Genomic DNA, 20,000 nt, shown 5'->3' on the forward strand with positions numbered 1-20,000 from the left:
GCCCTATACTGTATGTTCCCACATCCCTTTGTTCACTCAGTCCAATGTTCACTCATCATCCCTGTGTTCCCTTAGCTCCCTCAGTTTGGGATTGCGGTTAGTTTTGAGGGAACGCTCTCCTTAAAACGCCTCAGTCACTGGTCGTTTAGCATCTCCTGTCTGCTCTAAAGCCGCCTCAGATACATTCAGGTCACGGTGGAGAAACTCAACCATTGCACCCAGAGAGCGTGCAGATAATCCCCAGTTCCCACACCGTCATCCAATCCCTCAGCATGTAGGAAGTAAAGCGGTGAGAGTCTTAAATACTTTCCTGAATCTTTTATCTCCTCATCCGGGAGCAAAAGGAAGTGAGGGATCTCACACCCGACCTGAGGACCTCATGGAGTTAGAAGCCCACTTGGCTAATTGGTTTTGGCAGAGTTCGTTTGGCTTCTTTTTTTCCCTGATTTGGCTATAGGCACCGGGGACTTAACAGGAGCTACTAATTACAAACTTGAACTGCATGTCGTTTTATGAGAACTGGCTGAGAGGGAAGTCAATGGTGCGCAGCAACAGATCCGGCGAACCGAAAAGATGTGAGAACAGCTATAGACGAATCCACAGAGCGAACGCCTGTAGCTGCGGTGTGTCGCGGTGCGGAGCGGCACTCTCTTGACACCGCAGTCATGATCACCACCGTGATTTAGGGAGCGTGAAGTTATAATACGTCTCTGTCGGGGTGGAAGCCTCATAATGTCACTTTTCAGAATTAAAATGCTTCTAGATCTGCTACATTTGATGCTTTTGTGTGACGCTGTGCTATGATCAAGTATAGGGTGTTAATTTACGAAAAAACACAACAAGTGTGAATATAGAAATAAGAGGTTTCTGGCCGACAGACATACAGATGCATAGGGGCAAAAAAAGTCATCTCTGCCTCCGGCCTCGGGGAGATAAAATAAATCTGCTAAAGAGAATAACAACCCATGTCTATGTTGAGTGACAGATAAGGCTCTTTATTGTCCTTAAACTTCCGTCTGAGGGAATGTGTTTTATGAATGTTTTCTTTTTGAAAAGTTTTTGCAAAGAGTGCAAGCAGGGGACAGCAGAGAGGAGAGAAAGCAACAAAGGAAGACTGGTACTGAAAGTATACTGGTGGAAAGAAAACTGACTTATTTACTCAAGTACTATACTTACAATATACGTTCAATTTTGAGATGTTTTTACTTGAGTATTTAAATTATTTTATACTATGTATAATTCTTGTCAATTCCACTCAGAATATTGTACTTTAAAAAAGGAGCATATTGTACTTTTTTATGGGTTAGGGTTGTTTAGATTAGTAATACAAATCATACACTAACCATTTAAGGCGTGTTTTGTACTTTGATTATTCCAAAATAACGGATTTGCAAGTTCACAACTCATCGCGGTGCATTGTGAGCTTGTAGACAAGCTTGTAGACAAATAAAAACAAAAACACTTTTAAGTGTGTTTTAATGCCAACACTTTTGTTCTTTTACTCAAGTAAATGTATTCATGCAGGATTTTACTTGTAACAGAGTAGTTTCTACATCATGGTACTGCTTCTTTTACTTCAAATCGTCCAAAACTGTTACTTTTCAGGATTCAAATTCAAAAACATCAAAAGTAGCAGATCTACAAGTTCAAAACGTGTTGCTTTGCGCTGCGTTTCGAGCTGCGGTTCGAGACGCATTTCGAGCTGCGTTTTGAGCCATGTTTTGAGCTTGCGGAGCTGCTACTTTTTTATACTTTTGTGTGTCGCTGTAGCATGATCAAGTATAGGGCGCTAATTTACGAAAAAAACAAAAAGATAGAATATGCAGATAAGAGGTTTCTGCCCCGACAGCGTCAAAATCAGAGTGCTTCTTCCACCACTGGGAAAAAAGTATGAGACACAAAGCACGTCCACAGACTGACTGCTATTGAGGCAATTCTGCTGGAAGGAATTGACTCACTTTTTCATAACAGCCAGAATAACAGTCAGACTGCTCACATCGCACAACAACAACAACAGCACTGCTGGAGGCAGAGTGGGCGCATGGAGGCTGATCAGTATTCCTCACTGTCTGAGAGGAAACCTCCTATCTCCATGTTTCAACTTTATTTATTTTTATATTTTTTGGGGCTTTTCTGCCTTTATTCATAGCATATAGTGGAGAGACAGAGACAGGAAACAGGAGAGAGAGAGAGACAGTGAGTGACACGCAGCAAAAGGTTGTCAGGCCCGGGAATCGAATCCGCATTAGAGCCTATGGTATGCGCCTTAACCGCATACCCCCCCCCCACATAAAAATATTTGATCTACAAGCTCACAACGCGTCGATGACACCACGTTGTGAGCTTGTAGATAGGCTATTTTCACTATTTTCCGAAACATTTTGAAAGTGAAAGTGGTTACGTCTGCCTGTTGGGTTTTATACATATTGAACCAATGATGAGTATTTACCAGAGCTTGTGACTAAATAATAACTGCGTTGGATCTACTGGATCTATCCATTTTTTGCATTATTATTTTCGTTTTTCCATGTCCTGTAAAGCAACGGTTTTGGACATACAAGGTTTCCATCCACAGCGATGATATTCACTCTCTGGAATTGTACAAAGATATATGGTGGTTACATAAGGAGAATGTTAATGCAGTTAATATTTTGGAACATGAAATCCCAAATATCTGCCCTCTGATGTATCTTGGGAACATTGATGACTGAAGAAATGTACTTGACTAAAGTTGTACTTGCAGCAAGTATAAAAAAGTAATTACCAGAAATTGCCATAAAGCTGCAAACATTATTTTAACAGATCTGTAAGGGAGAACATGTTAATACTAGAAAAAAGGGCTCCTCGGAGCACAGGTCTCCGCCAGGACGGGTAGGTTATTGTGGCCTCCTGGTGGCGCTATAATAGGCCAATGTGAAAAGGCCCTTGGCCTTTCGCGGCAATGGGACGCTTCGTTAATGATGTGAGGCATTTTGTTCAAAAAAAATGTTTTGCTAAAATCAGCCTGCTGGTGGCGTTATTACAGGCCAATGTGAAAAGGGTGGCATTTCTTCCTTGGCCTAGTGGGAATGTGCGTGCAAAGTGTCACAGCAATCGCACACTGCGTTCATGATTTGAGGCATTTTGTTCAAAACGAGCCACTCGTGCAAACTTTAGATGGCAATCTTAGCCAATCAGGATGGAATAGGAAATATCGGACAGATCGGTCTTGATCACATGACTATAGAGATGCTGTGAACCGATTAGCGTGATGTTTGGAAAGTCCGTAGGAGTAATATAAAGAAATATGTTTAGCAAAAATATTTTCTTTGTGTCAGCATTTCCAATCTCTTATATTCTACAAGAATTCTCTCAGCAGATTGGATAAAACTGGTATCCTGCCCTGAAAATGTATTTTCTGTTTACTAAATAGCAGGAGAGGCTGTTACTGAGCAAACACTCTAGCAATGATTACTATGACAATATAGAGCTATTTATTATTCAACACTTAGTGTATGTTAAATATAAGTGATTTTCTTTGGTTAACACACGTGTTACATAGCTCTATATTCTGATAGGGTAACAGGATAGGTGGGCACCAAGGAAGAGTGGGCACCTCAGTGTTAAATTGATCTTTTTTTTCCAAAACGTTAAATTAAATATTTGGAACATGTTTTTAAAGTAAACTATACATGATTAGAACATGCTTAAACATTCAACAGTTAAGATCTAGTATTTCTACAATTGCTATAAATTGCTACAAAACCTGTATATCCAGTCATTTTGGGGCATAAACAAGAAGTTAAAGGATAAACCACCCGGAAATTTTATTTTCTGTTTATTGAAGAGCTAGAGAGAAGGGGAGACTACTGTTACTGAACAAACACTCTATAGCCTACTATAGACTCTACTTTCTGACGGTAATCATTGCTATAGACTATAGCAGCAATAGAGCAATGATTACCATCAGATAATAGTGCTTTAACATTTTAACAAAAAAAAACGTTTTGTTTTAACCAAAGAAATATCACTTACTGTGCCTTTAACAAAACACACACATTTAACAAACAAACAAAGCAATGTAACAATCACTCAGTGCACCTTTAAGCTCAGGGGTTGACAGTGTAGGCGTCTGTCTGTGTGTATATTGACAGAGGCCCAGGACAGTATGGCTGAGCATTGTGGGGGATTAGAATGCTTCCATTGATCAGGGTAGAGATGTAATTCTCACCCACATGAGACTCTGTGGTGTATTGAGCTTTGCACAAAGACACACGTTTCACTGTGTTCAAACAAGGCACCATTAAAGATTTCTTCTGTCAAGGAATAAAAGTGATCTTTTCTTTTCTTTCTTATTCTTCTTTTTTTTCTCTTTGAGTATAAATTGGATTTATACAAATTAAGGTTCGATTTGTAGAGAGAAAAACGGGGTTGGGGACATTTTTCTAACCACTTAAGCCCTATAATGTTTATTTCATAGCAGAAGAAGCGGGTCTACAAGCTCATAACGCATCACATATTGCGATGCCTTGTGAGCTTGTTCACTGGATATTTTTGCGTAATGTTTTTAAAGATTTTGACAGATTTCCCCCAGGGACACCAGGGTTAACGTAGTTAACAACATACTGTACATTTGTATTTAATGAACCATCGTCGATAAAAACGAATTATCCACTTAAGTGCTGCGTTGCATCGTGACCTGGTGTGGGCTTGTTGTACATCTTCTATTTTTGCCCTTTTAAAATTAAATTAAAGACACATTTTGACAACATACCGGTATTGTATCAAAAGCAGAGTTGTGGACACTGGACCCCTAGCAAATCCAACCTTTAATCACTTAAACCCCATATGGTTGAGCCGAGTCTCTGGGAGCTGTATAATAGTGTGTTTTCTGTTATTGCAGGGAAAGCTTTTGCAGGAAATAGCCGATCGACAAGCCCACAACGCGTCGCACGCAGCGCGACGCGTTGTGAGCTTGTCGATGCGAAAGCTTTCCCCACGATAACAGGAAACTGGGGCTATGATGGGGTTTAAGTCGTAAACTAAACTAAAGACCAGCCTTTCCCACCCGTAGTGTCAAAGGAAAACCACACATTTTTCTTTCAGCTGGCGGTGAACTCATTCTGACCATCTATTTAGACTAAGCAGACATGCAGCATGACTGTCTGTGTGCATGTGAGTTATTGCACCAGCAGTGTGTGTGCATATTATTGTAAGATCCATAGATGGAAGCTGTAATTGAGGAGCAGTTTAATTGATGAGGCTGCTAATAGCTTCTTGGTGAAGCTTATTATTTGAGTCTAATATGAGAACCTCATTTATTTTAGCTACATTATGTTGCACTGGCAATGTACTGTAGTTTGCCCCCCATCCCCCCCATCCTTCGCGTCCTGACAGCCAATCAGCATTGATATTGTTCTGTAGGATACGTTTGGTTTGATTCATCCAGCTCCAACCGACCGGGAACAGACAACACACAGTCGCAAGCTCTTGCAGAGGCATAGCAACTGATTTTGCTGCTCATAAACAAATATTATTACATAGCAGGAATTATGTTCAATACATAGTTTGCTCAGTCTTTCTTATTTTCTCAAATACAACTGCTAGATTAAAGCTTTGTTATTTGAATGTGGTAGGACTGTGTTTCCATATTACAGTATGTGTAGTGATTGATTCATTGAGAGCATGAAGAAGGCGATTAGTTGAACACGCCAGCCGATGAACACACTGAGGTTTTTCCAGCGACCAAAGTGAAACGATTCAAGCGAATCTTTCGGTGGGAACACAGCTTTAGGTTAAATGGTTTAAGACAGCGGTTCTCAAACATTTTCGTGTCAAGGACCCCCAAAATGTATACAGTACCTTTTACCCCTTTTTTCTCCCCACTTTAGTCGTTATGTCAATTGTTTCCTCCCCACACACATTTGTGTGTTGCCACTGTTGTTGGTATCCTACTGACCTGCCAGTGAGGAGCCCCCACCGGGAGGACATAGAGCCTCCGTCCTACTCCTCCCGCCCCCAAAACTCCACGCTGACAGGTGCCGCCCGTATATGAGTACGAGCGGTGACAAATATCACCCGCCCGGCTTCCCTACCCTGAACACGGGCCAATTGTGTTCGCATAGACCAGCAGTTCTCAAAATATAGGTCGCGACCCAAAGTGGGGTCGCGGGAAGGTGTTGTTGGGCTCGTGGGGAGCGCATTGGTAACCAAAAAAAAAATAGTTTTTTTGTTATTATCAAGAAACTGAAAAACGTGAGGGCGTTGACTTGTCGTGACCAGCGTGAAGAGGACGTCCAAGGCGGCCACTTTACTCCTCATACACGCATACAGAGAACCAGCAGCAACACAGGAAACTGAAAGACAACACACACACACACACACACACACAAGCCCTTGCTTGTAGATGCACACAGAACTGATTTAGCTGTTCATAAACTATTATAGTTATATAGCAGTTGCGATGTAAAATTACCGAGCGGCCAGGTCATGCTCACAGAGTCACAGAGAACCCGACCAGCAACAGCTGCCACCAGTGTTGCCAGATCTGCTTATTATAATTTCCCAGCAAGATTTTATTTGAAAATAGCCGATCTACAAGCTCACAACGCGTCGCGTCGCGACGCGTTGTGAGCTTGTAGATCGGCTATTTTCAAATAGCTGATGTATATGTTAAAGTGCACATGTGGCCCATAGTCGCTTCTTTTGGGCTGGTTTTCCTAGACCTCGTTGCTTGTTTCTCTCACAGAATCTGGCAACACTGGCTGCCACCCTAGAAAAAACACACGGTTGGTGCCGGCGGTGGCCAAAGATAAAATCGAGAGCTGGATTAAATATGTTGGTTCTCTAGCAACATATTTTGGCTAATTATGCTTCAGTTTAGAAATGTGTGTACAGAAACACTTCCCCTGCTTTTATTGATATTGGAGTGTGTTAGTGCCCCGAGCTAGAATCGAACCCAGCAGACTCAGCTTGCGTCAAGAAAACTCACATGAGGGAGAGTCGCGACCGAGTCTTTTTTGCAGCAGCGGTACAATATTACTAATTCATTTCATTGATAAGATAGGCCAACAAATCAGCAGGAATCACTGCTGTCATTTTCTAATAAATATTCATATTTTAGACCACCCATGTATGCTTTTATTTTAAGATGTTCCTTTATTTCAATTTTGAAAATGCGCTATACATAAAATGTGGGGTCGCTAAAAAAAAAATCCTCCATAAAATGGGGTCGTGGTATAAAAATGTTTGAGAGCCCGACAAAGCCAGATGCACCACAGTGGGTTCAAACCCCCAGCCTGCGCTGTGGTGGGCAGGTATTTTACCACTGTGCCCCCCGAGCGCTATAGATTTTAAAGTATTTTGGAGTATAGAATTCTACTGTCTATGCTGTAAAGAGAGAAACCTCAAAATATCCATTCTTATACATTATTTCATTGGACTATTTTCTAGCTGTGAAATGAACCACTTTCAACCTCAATTGTGTGCATGTCATAGGCTTGTAGATCTGCCTTTTTGCCGTGTTTGAAACAGTGCTTCTATTAATAGTTCCTCATTTTGCTAGGGAGCCCCTGGAACCCCCTCAAGGACCCCTGGGGATCGCCAGACCCCACTTTGAGAACCACTGTTTTAATCGGCTGTCATTGTTCTTTAAGGCTGATTAGAAGAAGGCCAGCTTCACAACAAGGACATCTGAAAACATGCAGTAGTTTGACTTCCATCAACATCTGGTCATCTTCAGCAGAAATGCTCGCTAGAAATGTGTTTTGTTTTCTGCCAACAAACTTGCATGAAGTTTAGCAGGTCACTAAAGAGGCTTCAACAAGTCCTTGAGGAACTTTATATGAAAGAGCATGAGTTTGGGCCATGGACAACAGACATGTTTGAATACAAAATGACACTTTTATTTGATCAGGGGCCAACTCCCCCAAAGTCTGTGCGCTCAACACTGCCAGAGTTGCCAATAATACAGTTTAAATTAAGATCAAATGCATGCTTTAAAAGTGTTGGTGAGCTCATTACAGATACTTGGCAACGTTCAACAAGGTCTGTATTATCAGTGCCCGGATAACAAAGTCACATTTAACTTCCAGGCCTGGAGGCAGAGATTATGTTTTCGCCCCTGTCTGTTTATGTGGATACGTAAATGGCTATACTGTATATTGTGATATTAATCATTGCTATAGAGTGTTTGTTCAGTAACAGGAGTCTCCCCGTCTCTCCAGCTCTTTATTAATCAGACAATGCATTTCCAGGTCAGGATACCAATTTATACAATCAGGATGCATGGATAACTCAAGACAGGATACAGGATACAGATTAAACAAGTGAAATTGTGTATTAGATACAGTAAAACAAATGTTGTTTAACTATAACAATGAAGCTGATAAATGGGTACTCTCTCCTGATTGGCTGAAATTTTGTCACCTGCCTGAACATGTTTTTTTCTGTTTATTAAAGAGCTGGAGAGATGGGGAGACCCCTGTTACTGAGCAAACACTCTATAGCAATGATTACCATCAGAATATAGTGCTTTAACCTTTTAACCAAAACTAACGTTTTGCTTAACCAAAAAATATTTAAAGGTTAATCACCTTTATATTAACACTGAGGTGTGTATGCGTATAGGTGAACAGTGTAGATTGAGGCCCCAGAGATGAATATTATCAAATGAAAGTCTGTGGCGTATAATGCATATCGTTGTTATCGGGTAGAAATCTCATCTCTGTATTCTAACTTGTTTTGTTTTTTTTGTAAATTAACGCCCTACTTGATCATACTACAGCGTCACACAAAAGCATCAAAAGTAGCAGATCTACAAGCTCAAAACGCAGCGCGAAGCGACGCGTTTTGAGCTTGTAGATCTGCTACTTTTGCTCCTGAAAAGAATTGGATCCTGAAAAGTAACAGTTTTTGGACATACTGTATGAGGTTTCCACCCGACAGAGACGATATCAAACTAGGGGTCCTTTAAATGAAAAGTTGAAGTGGACCAAAAAAAAACTTGTCTTCATTCTCCACTGATGAAATGTACGAATCTATCCTTGCATAACGTAACAACACATAAAAGGACAGCCAGATGGGAGGCTTTTAATGTGTACATTTCCATATTGTGTACAGTACACATCATTGATGCACAAAATATGAGTCCGTGTCTCTCGGCTTTCATTTTATGTAATGTACTGTATTATACAATGCTTTTTGTTTCGTGGTAATTGTATGAACATGGTGTGTGTGTGTGTGTGTGTGTGTGTGTGTGTGTGTGTGTGCGTGTGCGCGTGCGTGGCGTGTGTGTTAAGGCTTAGATGCACAGCATTGTTCTGTGTTCATGAATTACTGCTCCGGTGCTCTGTTATGCCACCAGTCAAAATGATAGTGTAATTAACCTAATAACGAGGTTACTAAATAATTACACTGTACGCACACACACACACACACCCCAACCACAACATCTGTTGTCAGTGGGACATGGTCCTTTGGTGTGTGTGTGTGTGTGTGTGTGTGTGTGTGTGTGTGTGTGTGTGTAGATATCATGTAGATATCGTCGTTGTCAAGCAGAAACCTCACATCTCCATCTTTCAACTTTTTATGTTTTCTCTGTAAATTGATGCCCTAGAGTACAGCACACAAGTGGTGAAAACAGCTGATCTACAAGCTCACAACGTGTCGCATCGCAACGCGTTGTGAGCTTGTAGATCAGCTATTTTTGCAACTTTTTCTTTTAATTAACATTAATCAAAAGGAACGTTGTTTTTTGGGGACATACAAGGTTTCCACCCGACACCCGACGATGTGCATCAGCAACTTGTGCAGCGCGTTGCCATAAGCACACCTGCCTTTAACCGCAGGCCAGCAGACCAGTTTGTTTGTGTGTTCTGTTTGTATGGACGGTTTTTAATGAGCAGGTGCCCGGCGCCTTTGGCAGCTCTTTTCTCCTGATTGCAGCCTGGGGGGTGGTAGTAGGGGTTTGGGGGGGCTCCCTCGAGTTGGACGGGCGTCACACAGGAGGCTTGAACGCGCACGGTCACTCCGCAACTCCAGATGATCACCTGGACAGCACTGCTTTTCCGCTTTGTGTTTAAAGACTAGAACCCCGAAAGCCACAACCTATCTGCAGTGGTTGGAAGAAGTACTCGGATTTTGGACTTAAAGGGGAATGGCACTCGTGTTCAACATTAAACTATGTCATTGCTGTACCTTTTAGCTGTTAGAAGAAAATGGTATAGAGCGTACACAAACATGCATGGCACATCAACCAACATTCTTACATTTATTTAAGGACGGAGCACCAAAACTATAGTCAAACGCAACATTACATTACATAAAACTGAACCTAAACCAGTAGCAACATGTCATGATGTTAGCAATCTGGAAACCCATCGTCAAATAAACAGGAAAAACAGCGCCCTCTGCTGTTTTTCACATTTCCATTTGACTCTGGGCTGAGCTGTACGGAGGACCCATGCTCACGGGAAACCGGGGTTTTGTCGGTTCCGAACTTCCGAGGACGCTATTGTTAAATGAGTTTCGGTTTGTTTCCAGTGGGAAACGAGCCGCACACATGTAAATCCCACTCACTACATTTGATTGGGTAAAGCGTGGCCTGCTTCCTGATCTGAAGGCACGCCCACTTGTAGCGAATGTTCATGGGTTGTCAACGCGGCTCCTGACAGATCCAAGCGCAGCTGGATCTGTTCTTGCGAGATTATGATGTTAGTAATCTCTCAAGACAGATTCTGCTAAAACCGTTTTTTCCTTCTTTTTTTTTTACAGAATGGGTTCCCAGATTGTGATGTCAGTTACCACAACATTGTAACTAAATTAAGCATGTGTCAAACAATCAATTAAAGAATTTCATGAGCACTACCAATGAATTGAAAGTCTCCTGCCACTTGGCTCATGTGCATATTTGTTCAATGATTCAGGAAAGACTTTGTGTGCCTTCTCAATTGTAGAATCCCCAAGTGGCACACTCTTACATCTGTCCCTTTGAAATAAGTGCTTTGTTGTGTCGAGAAACTTTGCATTTTGGAGTAGACTTACACCTGCTGCTGGGCTCATTCATTCTGGGTGGCAGCTGTTAGCTTATTTCTGTGGGTAGCAGTGGTGGAAGAAGTACTCATATTTTCTTACATGAGTAAAAGTATCAATACCACAATGTAAAATAGTCAGTTACAAGTAAAAGTTTGGTATTCGAAATTGACATTACTAAAAGTACAAAAGTATTGGTGTCAAGGTATGCTTAAATTAAGTAATGTACAAAAATCCTTTGAAAATTGCAGATCTACAAGCTCACAATCTGTCGCAAAGCGACGCTTTGTGAGCTTGTAGATCGGCTATTTTCAAATAGCTGAAGTGGTTAATGGATGTTTTGTAATAATAATCATGAAGTAACTATAACTAAAGGTTTCAAATAATTGTAGTGGAGTCAAAAATATAACATTTGCCCCCGAGATGTAGTGGTGTAGAAGTAAAAGTATTGAAAATCGGAAATACTCCGGTAAAGTAAAAATACCTCGGAATTGTAATCAAGTACAGTACTTACACCACTGGGTAGCTTGTTGATTATCTCATCAGCCGAGCTCAGCCCTTGTTTTTCTTTTTTTTAATGTAATTGTGGTGTTTGCCGTTTTGTGTTTTGCCATCATTATAACAAAGTTTATTTAAACATTGTTAATAATCTACATCAGTGGAAATAGAATCAGCGTGGACAGGGGGAAACTCTATTTCCTTGGCTATTTCCGTCCACCAAATGTGTACTTTTCAGCAAGCTTCAGTGCAGCAGCTGCACGGTGGCCCAAAGACCCAACAAAACAACTGACGCTTTCTTTATTAACCCATTAAAACCTGAGGCGATTCTTAAAAATGTTTTCTAAATCCTAACAGTTTTTTGAAAAAAAAAAAAAAAAAATGTTTTCAAGATTTTTCAAAAATAGCAGATCTACAAGCTCATAGCGCGGCACTCGGTGCCGCGCTATGAGCTTGTAGATCTGCTATTTTTGAATAGCCAAATAAATCTAAAGTGACACAGATCCACCCCACAGCGTTCCATGGGTTAAAGGAATAGTATGTGACTTTGCCCTGTGTTTACATACCACATACCATAAATACATTTCTACCAGTAAGACTCCCTAATCGGGAGATAAGCGACCGTAGGTCACATGTATACAGAAGAGGGCTGTAACGGCGATGTGAGCTGCAGTGGCAGGGGGTCCTCCACTGGGGGCGCCACCACTTTTGCATCCGTTCTGGAGCACCAGGAGTGGGTGGTCCCCGGGAATGCCCCGTGAGCAGCCCCGTTGGGGTGGTCATTTGGTAATTTGTCCACATGTGCTCATTTTTTACACTCGGGGGTCCCCGAGGCAGATGGGGGTCCCTGGAGCTCCGGGGGTCCTTGGAGGGTGTAGTTTGGCAGGTAAGGAGTGTGTGTGCAAAATGTGGCATGGATCGGGGCAATGGGTGCGGAGATATGAGCAGGGCAAAAGTGTGACGTGTGTGACGGAGTGACGGAGTGACGGACGGACACCTGGAGCAGCTTTCTGTAGTAAGTGCGACCTACGGTCGCAACAAATAATTTCCCTCAGTGGTGGACATTTTGTGGTGCCACGGATAGAAACCCCATTCATTTTTCCCATGGAGATTTCCGAAAATATTTATATAAATTATTATAAGCCTGGAACCAAGCCGTCCAGGCTCCTGGTGAATCATGACCATAACATATTTGATTATGTGTTAAAAAAAATACCCTTTTTTTGTGGTTTTCAATTTTTCTTTTTTTTTTACATAGAATCAAATGTTGTATGGCCATGATTCACCAGGAGCCTGGATAGCTCTACACCAGCTGTCATCAGCCACTTGAGTAGCGTGGTGGTGTTTACCTGCAGAAACACACTGCCTCCTCGCTGTATTTTGGGGTTTTCACTGTTTGTTTTGGTAGACCAAAAAAGTCCCCGTCTACTAAAACATACCACATGAAGAGGTGTTTCTGTAGGTAAACACCACCACACTACTCCGGTGGCTGACAACTGCTGGTATAGAGGGGAATGATCGGTAAAACATGTGTCGTGTAATTGAGGCATAAACTGCGGTTTAGCAGGCTGGTAGATGTTTTAAAAGTAGTAGAGGAGAAGAGACATCACGTTCCCAGAGTTTCTATCATCATTCTGTTTATTCATTCATCATAGCAGCAAACAGCATAGAGCCAGGAGCCGTAGCCCCTGGCCTACAGCCAAGCAGCCTCACGTCGTGTGAGACTGTCCTAGTCCTGAGCTACATTTTAGTTCAGCTTTTATAACACAATAGCTTCACATTAGAATGCAAATAGTTCATGTTGGGTGGGGGTCAACGAGAGCCCCACCTGTTCAAGGAGTTCTTTGATCCTTTGCAAATGGTAGCCTACTGTCTCTCTATCTGCTTCCTATATCCTGCTCAAGGTGTGATCAGGATGATAAGACAAAGAAAGACATGTAAATGACTGTACTTCACAGCTATGCAGAGTCCTTGAGTAGCCGCTGCCAGTGTGTCTGGCTCTGAGTCAACACATGATTATTAAATAACTTTAGCTTTTTGTAGATTACATTTCACAGTTCCATCTATTTTGTCTTGCACACTGTTATAAAATATAGCAAATAAGGGCTAATATACGACACATCCCCCCACGAAAGACTCTAACGTCTTTCGCAACAAGTATATTAAATAGAACAGTTTGCAAGAAAAACATCAAAAATAACATTCTCACTTACACCTATACGACCCCCCAAGACCATGGCTCGACTCCAAACAGAACAAAAGACATTCAGTAAGATTCAACACAAACAACACATCCAGACAAAACAACTTAGATACAGGCATCAAAGTTACACAATAAAATCATACAGTGATTTACATTAAATTTCAAAACAAAATAGACAACCTGTTTCACAAAATCAAGAAAGAATATCAGTATCTAGAAACAATATCGGCTTACATCTGTTGCCTATGTCATGGGTCACATGACGCTGGACTGATTTCAGAAGGCAAAATACTGAACCTATTTAAAAAATATAACAAGCTTAAAATATAAAACACTCAGAAAATCTTATTCAGAGAAAATACATAGGATGCTCTCTTTCGCATCAACCTATATTTCCCCTTCCCAATCAGTGTGTAGGTCCTCCCTGTTAACCTTAAACTCTGGAATAAAATGTTACACAGCCAACACCTTTGAAAGCTGACAGTCTACAATTGAATCATACATTTCACCAAACGATAAAACTTCTCTTCCGACCGATGTCCCCTCGCGCCAAGCACCAGTTATACAACATTCAAGCTTTTCACTAAGCTAACATTGTCACATGATCACTTCAACGGAGATGCCCACATACGATACCTAGAAGGAGTGTACCTTCAATGAAATAATAACTCACAAAGTAAGCTCACATTAAAAACCAGTGACCAGAAAGTGTCACAACAAAATCCTCTTTACACTGTTCACTCACGGCAACAAAAATAGACGCTCCGCGGTTTAAATCTCTTTATCACTTTCAAATATAACCTCTCGTCCCGTATTGTCAGTGTTCCATCCAAAAATGCTGCTTTCGTAGTCTCTCTCTAAATGTCCACGCAACTCAGCAAAAAGCTGAGCGCTGTTCCCCGATCGTATCTTGTCTTCCAGCCAAAAAATAGCCTCTCCATTCTCACCTCTCCTCCCCCCACGGAGGACTTCTCCACAGAAAGTTCTCCGCACAGCCGCCTTGACGCCTTCACAGCCGCGCGCACCGACAGCCACCACGGAAAGAGTAGAGAAGAGTAGAGAAGTGTAGCCATCTAAGATGTGGTCCCGAGGCCGACGTAGTCATCACAGCATCCGCTGCGAGGTCACTCCTTGTAGATCGCGCCGACGTCTCCATGGCTTGCTTCGCCGCGGTCCCCTCGTCCTCGCCGTAGGAAGACTCCCGTGGATCCAAACCAAACGTCCCCCACACAGCCAGGCCCGCTCCCGCGGCGACCTCAAAATACACAGGTGCTTTTGTAAAGTGCTCCCGGAAAGGAAAGCAACAATAGCCGCTGGCTCGCCATTAATGTCGTGTAAAGAGGCATCAAGCCGCGGTTACCAGGCTGGTAGATGTTACAAAAGTAGTGGAGAAGAGAGACATCACGGACCCAGGGTTTCCATCATTCATTTATTCCAGCATCAACAGCAGAGAGCCAGGGCAGAGCCCTGATCTCCCGCACAGCCTGACGGCTCACCAGTACTACCACTCACTAGTCACTTACATACAGTCACTCTTATACTGGCCATTCGCATTTGAGTACAGTTCTTGTGGTGGGGGTCAATGGGAGCCCCACCTGTTCAAGGAGTTCTTTGATCCTTTGCAAATGGTTATCAGCTGTCTTGAGGAAGCTAGACTTGGTGACTCCCAGGTTAACAAAAGAGTTGTAGATGCTATTCACACCTACAGAGCCCCTTGATTGTCTATGCAAGCACCTGGTTCACAACACTCATAATTCTTACTTTAGCAAGAGTACATTGAGGCATAAACTGCGGTTTAGCAGACTGGTAGATGTTTTAAAAGTAGTAGAGGAGAAGAGACATCACGTTCCCAGAGTTTCTATCATCATTCTGTTTATTCATTCATCATAGCAGCAAACAGCATAGAGCCAGGAGCCGTAGCCCCTGGCCTGCAGCCCAGCAGCCTCACGTCGTGTGAGACTGTCCTAGTCCTGAGCTACATTTTAGTTCAGCTTTTATAACACAATAGCTTCACATTAGAATGCAAATAGTTCATGTTGGGTGGGGGTCAACGAGAGCCCCACCTGTTCAAGGAGTTCTTTGATCCTTTGCAAATGGTAGCCTACTGTCTCTCTATCTGCTTCCTATATCCTGCTCAAGGTGTGATCAGGATGATAAGACAAAGAAAGACATGTAAATGACTGTACTTCACAGCTATGCAGAGTCCTTGAGTAGCCGCTGCCAGTGTGTCTGGCTCTGAGTCAACACATGATTATTAAATAACTTTAGCTTTTTGTAGATTACATTTCACAGTTCCATCTATTTTGTCTTGCACACTGTTATAAAATATAGCAAATAAGGGCTAATATACGACACATGTATACATTGTTGTGTTATGCAAACGCAGGGCAAAGTTACACACATACAGAACCACACAAACAACGAAACCAAACTGACGAACGATGATCAACAAGCTATCTATTGAAATGAGACCGCAGCTAGAGCACTCCAACAAACTCCAACGTTTCTCAACTCTGAGACAGTGACAAAGGGACAGATGCAAGTGTGTCGACCTTGGGGTTGTGTGTGTGTGTGTGTGTGTGTGTGTGTGTGTGTGTGTGTGTGTGTGTGTGTGTGTGTGTGTGTGTGTGTGTGTGTGTGTGTGTGTGTGTGTGTGTGTGTGTGTGTGTGCGCGCGACAAGCATACAGTATAATTCATGATCTATTGCTTTACATTACAAGTGGGCATTACAAGTTTACATGTAAACATGCCGATTTAGAAGCTCACCATACATACAGTATGAATGTCAACATTGTGAGCTTATAGATTGGCTATTTTGAAATGGCTGAAATGTATATATAGGGCTGAAGTGGCTAATGTATCTTTTGTAATAATAATCAAAATCTACAAAGTAACATTTTCAAATAATTCTAGTGGAGTAAAATTGCAATACAAATACAAATTGGAAATACTCCAGTAAAGTAAAGTATACCTGAAAATGTTACTCAAGTACAGTACTTGAGTAAATGTACAGTTACTTTACACCAGAGAGAGAGCGAGAGAGAGAGAGCAGGGTCAGGGCACTAGGGCGTCCATTACGTCTTCAGGACACATTTGATATTCATGTTGTATATGGACAGAATCTTAAGCTGCTGATGGGGCTTTTCTGCTCTTAAAGCCCACTAATGACTTACTACATCTGCTTATTTATTTTTGTTTTATTTGTTTCCTTCATTAGAGTTCATCATATTGTCGCTGATGGTGGAAAACTGGTACGTTCAAAACCGTTTGTCTTCAGGAAATGGAAACAAGAACCTGTGTTCCAAACGGATCCAATGTAGTTATCGTTTAGTCACTAGCGCTTGTTATTACCTTTCATTGGTTCAATATTTACTAAACCACTTTCAATGTTACACTCAACCACTTTAATTTTCACAAAGCTCACAACGTGTAAGCTTGTAGATCTGTTCTTTTCGCTAGCTTGCCGCGACATTCTTGTACGACAAAGGGCATTAATGAATTAACAAACAAAACAAACACAAACAAGTTGAAACATGGAAATACAAGGTTTCCGCCCAACGGCGATGATGATGATGATAATAATTGAGGGAAACTATAAAGAGAAGCAACGGAAAACAACAGGAGAAAGCGACGCGAATTGCAGTACAAAGCGAACGGAGTGAAGCAATCGATGACAAGAGACGCCTGTTAGAAAACGATATTCCTGTGAGATGTGAGAGTCGGACTAATTGGAAGTGTGAGCGCACCGCCGCAGAGCGGAGGGAGGAGAGGAGAGGAAAGGAAAAAACAAATCAGCTCGGGAAAAATAAAAGAGGAACGTTTCACTTTGCGGCTTCGGCTGTGAATCAGAGGAGTTGAAAAGGAGTTTATTTTGGGGAACGGGAACGCTGACAGTGTGTTCAGAGGAAAGTCTTTATAGACTTCACAGCGGACTTTGTGAAGCGTTTTACTTTCAACATAAACTCTTAAATAAGTTTATTTTTTCCCCCTTTGGGGTTTCTTGAATGGCCTGTGCGCAGAATACAGTTGCTTCTGTTTTTGAAATAAATATGTCTATTGTATTTCGTTGCTGTCAGGTAGAAACCTCTTATGTCCATATTTAACTTGTTTTCGTAAATGATACTTGATCATACCACAGCATCAGACTAAAGCGTTAAAAGTAATGTAGCAGATCCGCAAGCTCAAACCGCTGCGCAAAGCGACGCGCTTTGAGCTTGTAGCTCTGGTACTTTTGGTATTTTTGAATTTGAACGACGAGTTCCAACATTTTTTAAATAATATGTCCATTGTACAGTATTTACTTAATTTCACACAATGATAATCTATACTTCATTGTACGTTGATGTCGAGAAGAAATAGCAGATCTACATGTCCACAACATGCCACATCGTATCGCATTGTGAACTTGTAGCTGGGCCGTAAGGACTGCTCCATTTGGTTCCATTACACTTTCAAAGTTATAGACCTGTCTCCATTTTGGTTCCTAACTATCGATCATTTAGCTGGGGACCCCCTGGAGCAGGCTCAATGACCCCTGAGGGTCCCTGGACCCCATGTTGAGTTCCACTGGTCCAAAAGATGCAAGTTGAGCAATCACAGAAAATATAGTTATAAACTAGAATGACCATGGATAGTTCCAAGACAGCAGAATAGAAAGTATATTACTACATTAATATATCTCCATATATTATGCTAGAGAAAGTCACTTGAATATCCATTTAAACAATATATAAATAAATAAACAAAACAAACAAACTGGAAGTTAAATGTAACTTTATAATCCGGCAGTGATAATACAGACCTTGTAGAACATTGCCAAATATCTGTAATGAGCTCACCAACACTTTAAAGCATTTATTTGATCTTAATTTAAACTGTATTATTGGCAACTCTGGTGCTGAGCACACAGACTTTGGGAAGTTGGCCCTTGATCTAATAAAAGTGTATTGTTTTATTTAAAACATGTCTTTTGTCCGTGGACCAAACTCATGCTCTTTCATATTAAGTTCTTCAAGGACTTGTTGAGGCTTAAACTTCATGCAAGTTTGTTGGCAGAAAACAAAACACATTTCTAGCGAGCATTTCTGCCGAAGATGACCAGATGTTGATGGAAGTCAAACTACTGCATGTTTTCAAATGTCCTTGTTGTGAAGCTGGCCTTCTTCAATCAGCCTTAACGTACAGTGACACTTCGGTAGAGGTTTGGGTAGTGTAGTTAACTTGCCATGATAACTCCAAATATTGATGGGATATCTTCAATAGGCTCTATGCACAGCAGCCATATTGGAGAGAAAGTGGGCCTCTTCTTACTTCCTTCACAGGTTTTGCTGATGATACTAATGAAGGCTTTTACGGTGGTTCTCAGACTTTTGATTTCAAGGACCCCCATAACTCTGAGAGTGTACAAATGGAACCAAGAGTTACACACCTTTTAAAATGCACAATATCAGCACCCTGACTCTGTTTGACCAGAATGAAACAGAGCCTTAATTAGTAGTATTGGTAACACCTGTGAAGGAAGAAAGAAGAGGCCCAATTTCTCTCCAAAATGGCTGCTGTGCATAGAGTCTATAGTCGCACTGTGGATAAGAAATTGATCATCCAAAATATTCTCCTCACTGACTATATTCAGTGAGGAGAATAGTGTCACCTCACTGAGATGGTGAAACAGGTCTCAAAGTCTCTCTTTTAGCACATAAATGAATTCAAAGCCGATTTAGCCAATATCTAGAATTACAAAACTTGGCTCAGTGTATTTTCTTTTTAAATAACAATGTCAACTTACTGTTGATGGTACTAGAAGATCTGCAGTGCAGTTCCAGTCCAGATCCTTCTATTCCACCTAATGAAAATAGTCAAATCAACAGGATCTCCACATACAGTATTGGCATACAAGGGACAAGGACAGACACTTAAAAGGGAAAGGACACAGGCAGACTGACAGATACAGAGATCTCCATATATGGGCACAAAAGGGACACAGACAGAGACAGACGGGTACAAGGGGTTTCTAACAATGGGTAACCAGGTGGGGCAAGCATTCCCAATTTGCATCGTTCCAGAGTTAGATCGATGACAAACTCTGCTTTGTTTGCATGTGCTTCTGTGCCAAAAATATAGATTTTGAGAACCCTTTCACCATGCAGCCCGATCTACAAGCTCACAACGCGTCGCATGGCGACGCGTTGTGAGCTTGTAGATCGGGGCTATTTTCAGCTTTTTGACACCCTCGTATGACAGAGTATCAATTAGGCATTAATCTGCCGTGACTGAGAAGAAGAGGAGAGA

Source organism: Gymnoscopelus microlampas (genome assembly GCF_963454915.1).
Source record: "Gymnoscopelus microlampas genome assembly, chromosome: 17".
NCBI classification, from domain to species: Eukaryota; Metazoa; Chordata; class Actinopteri; order Myctophiformes; family Myctophidae; genus Gymnoscopelus; species Gymnoscopelus microlampas.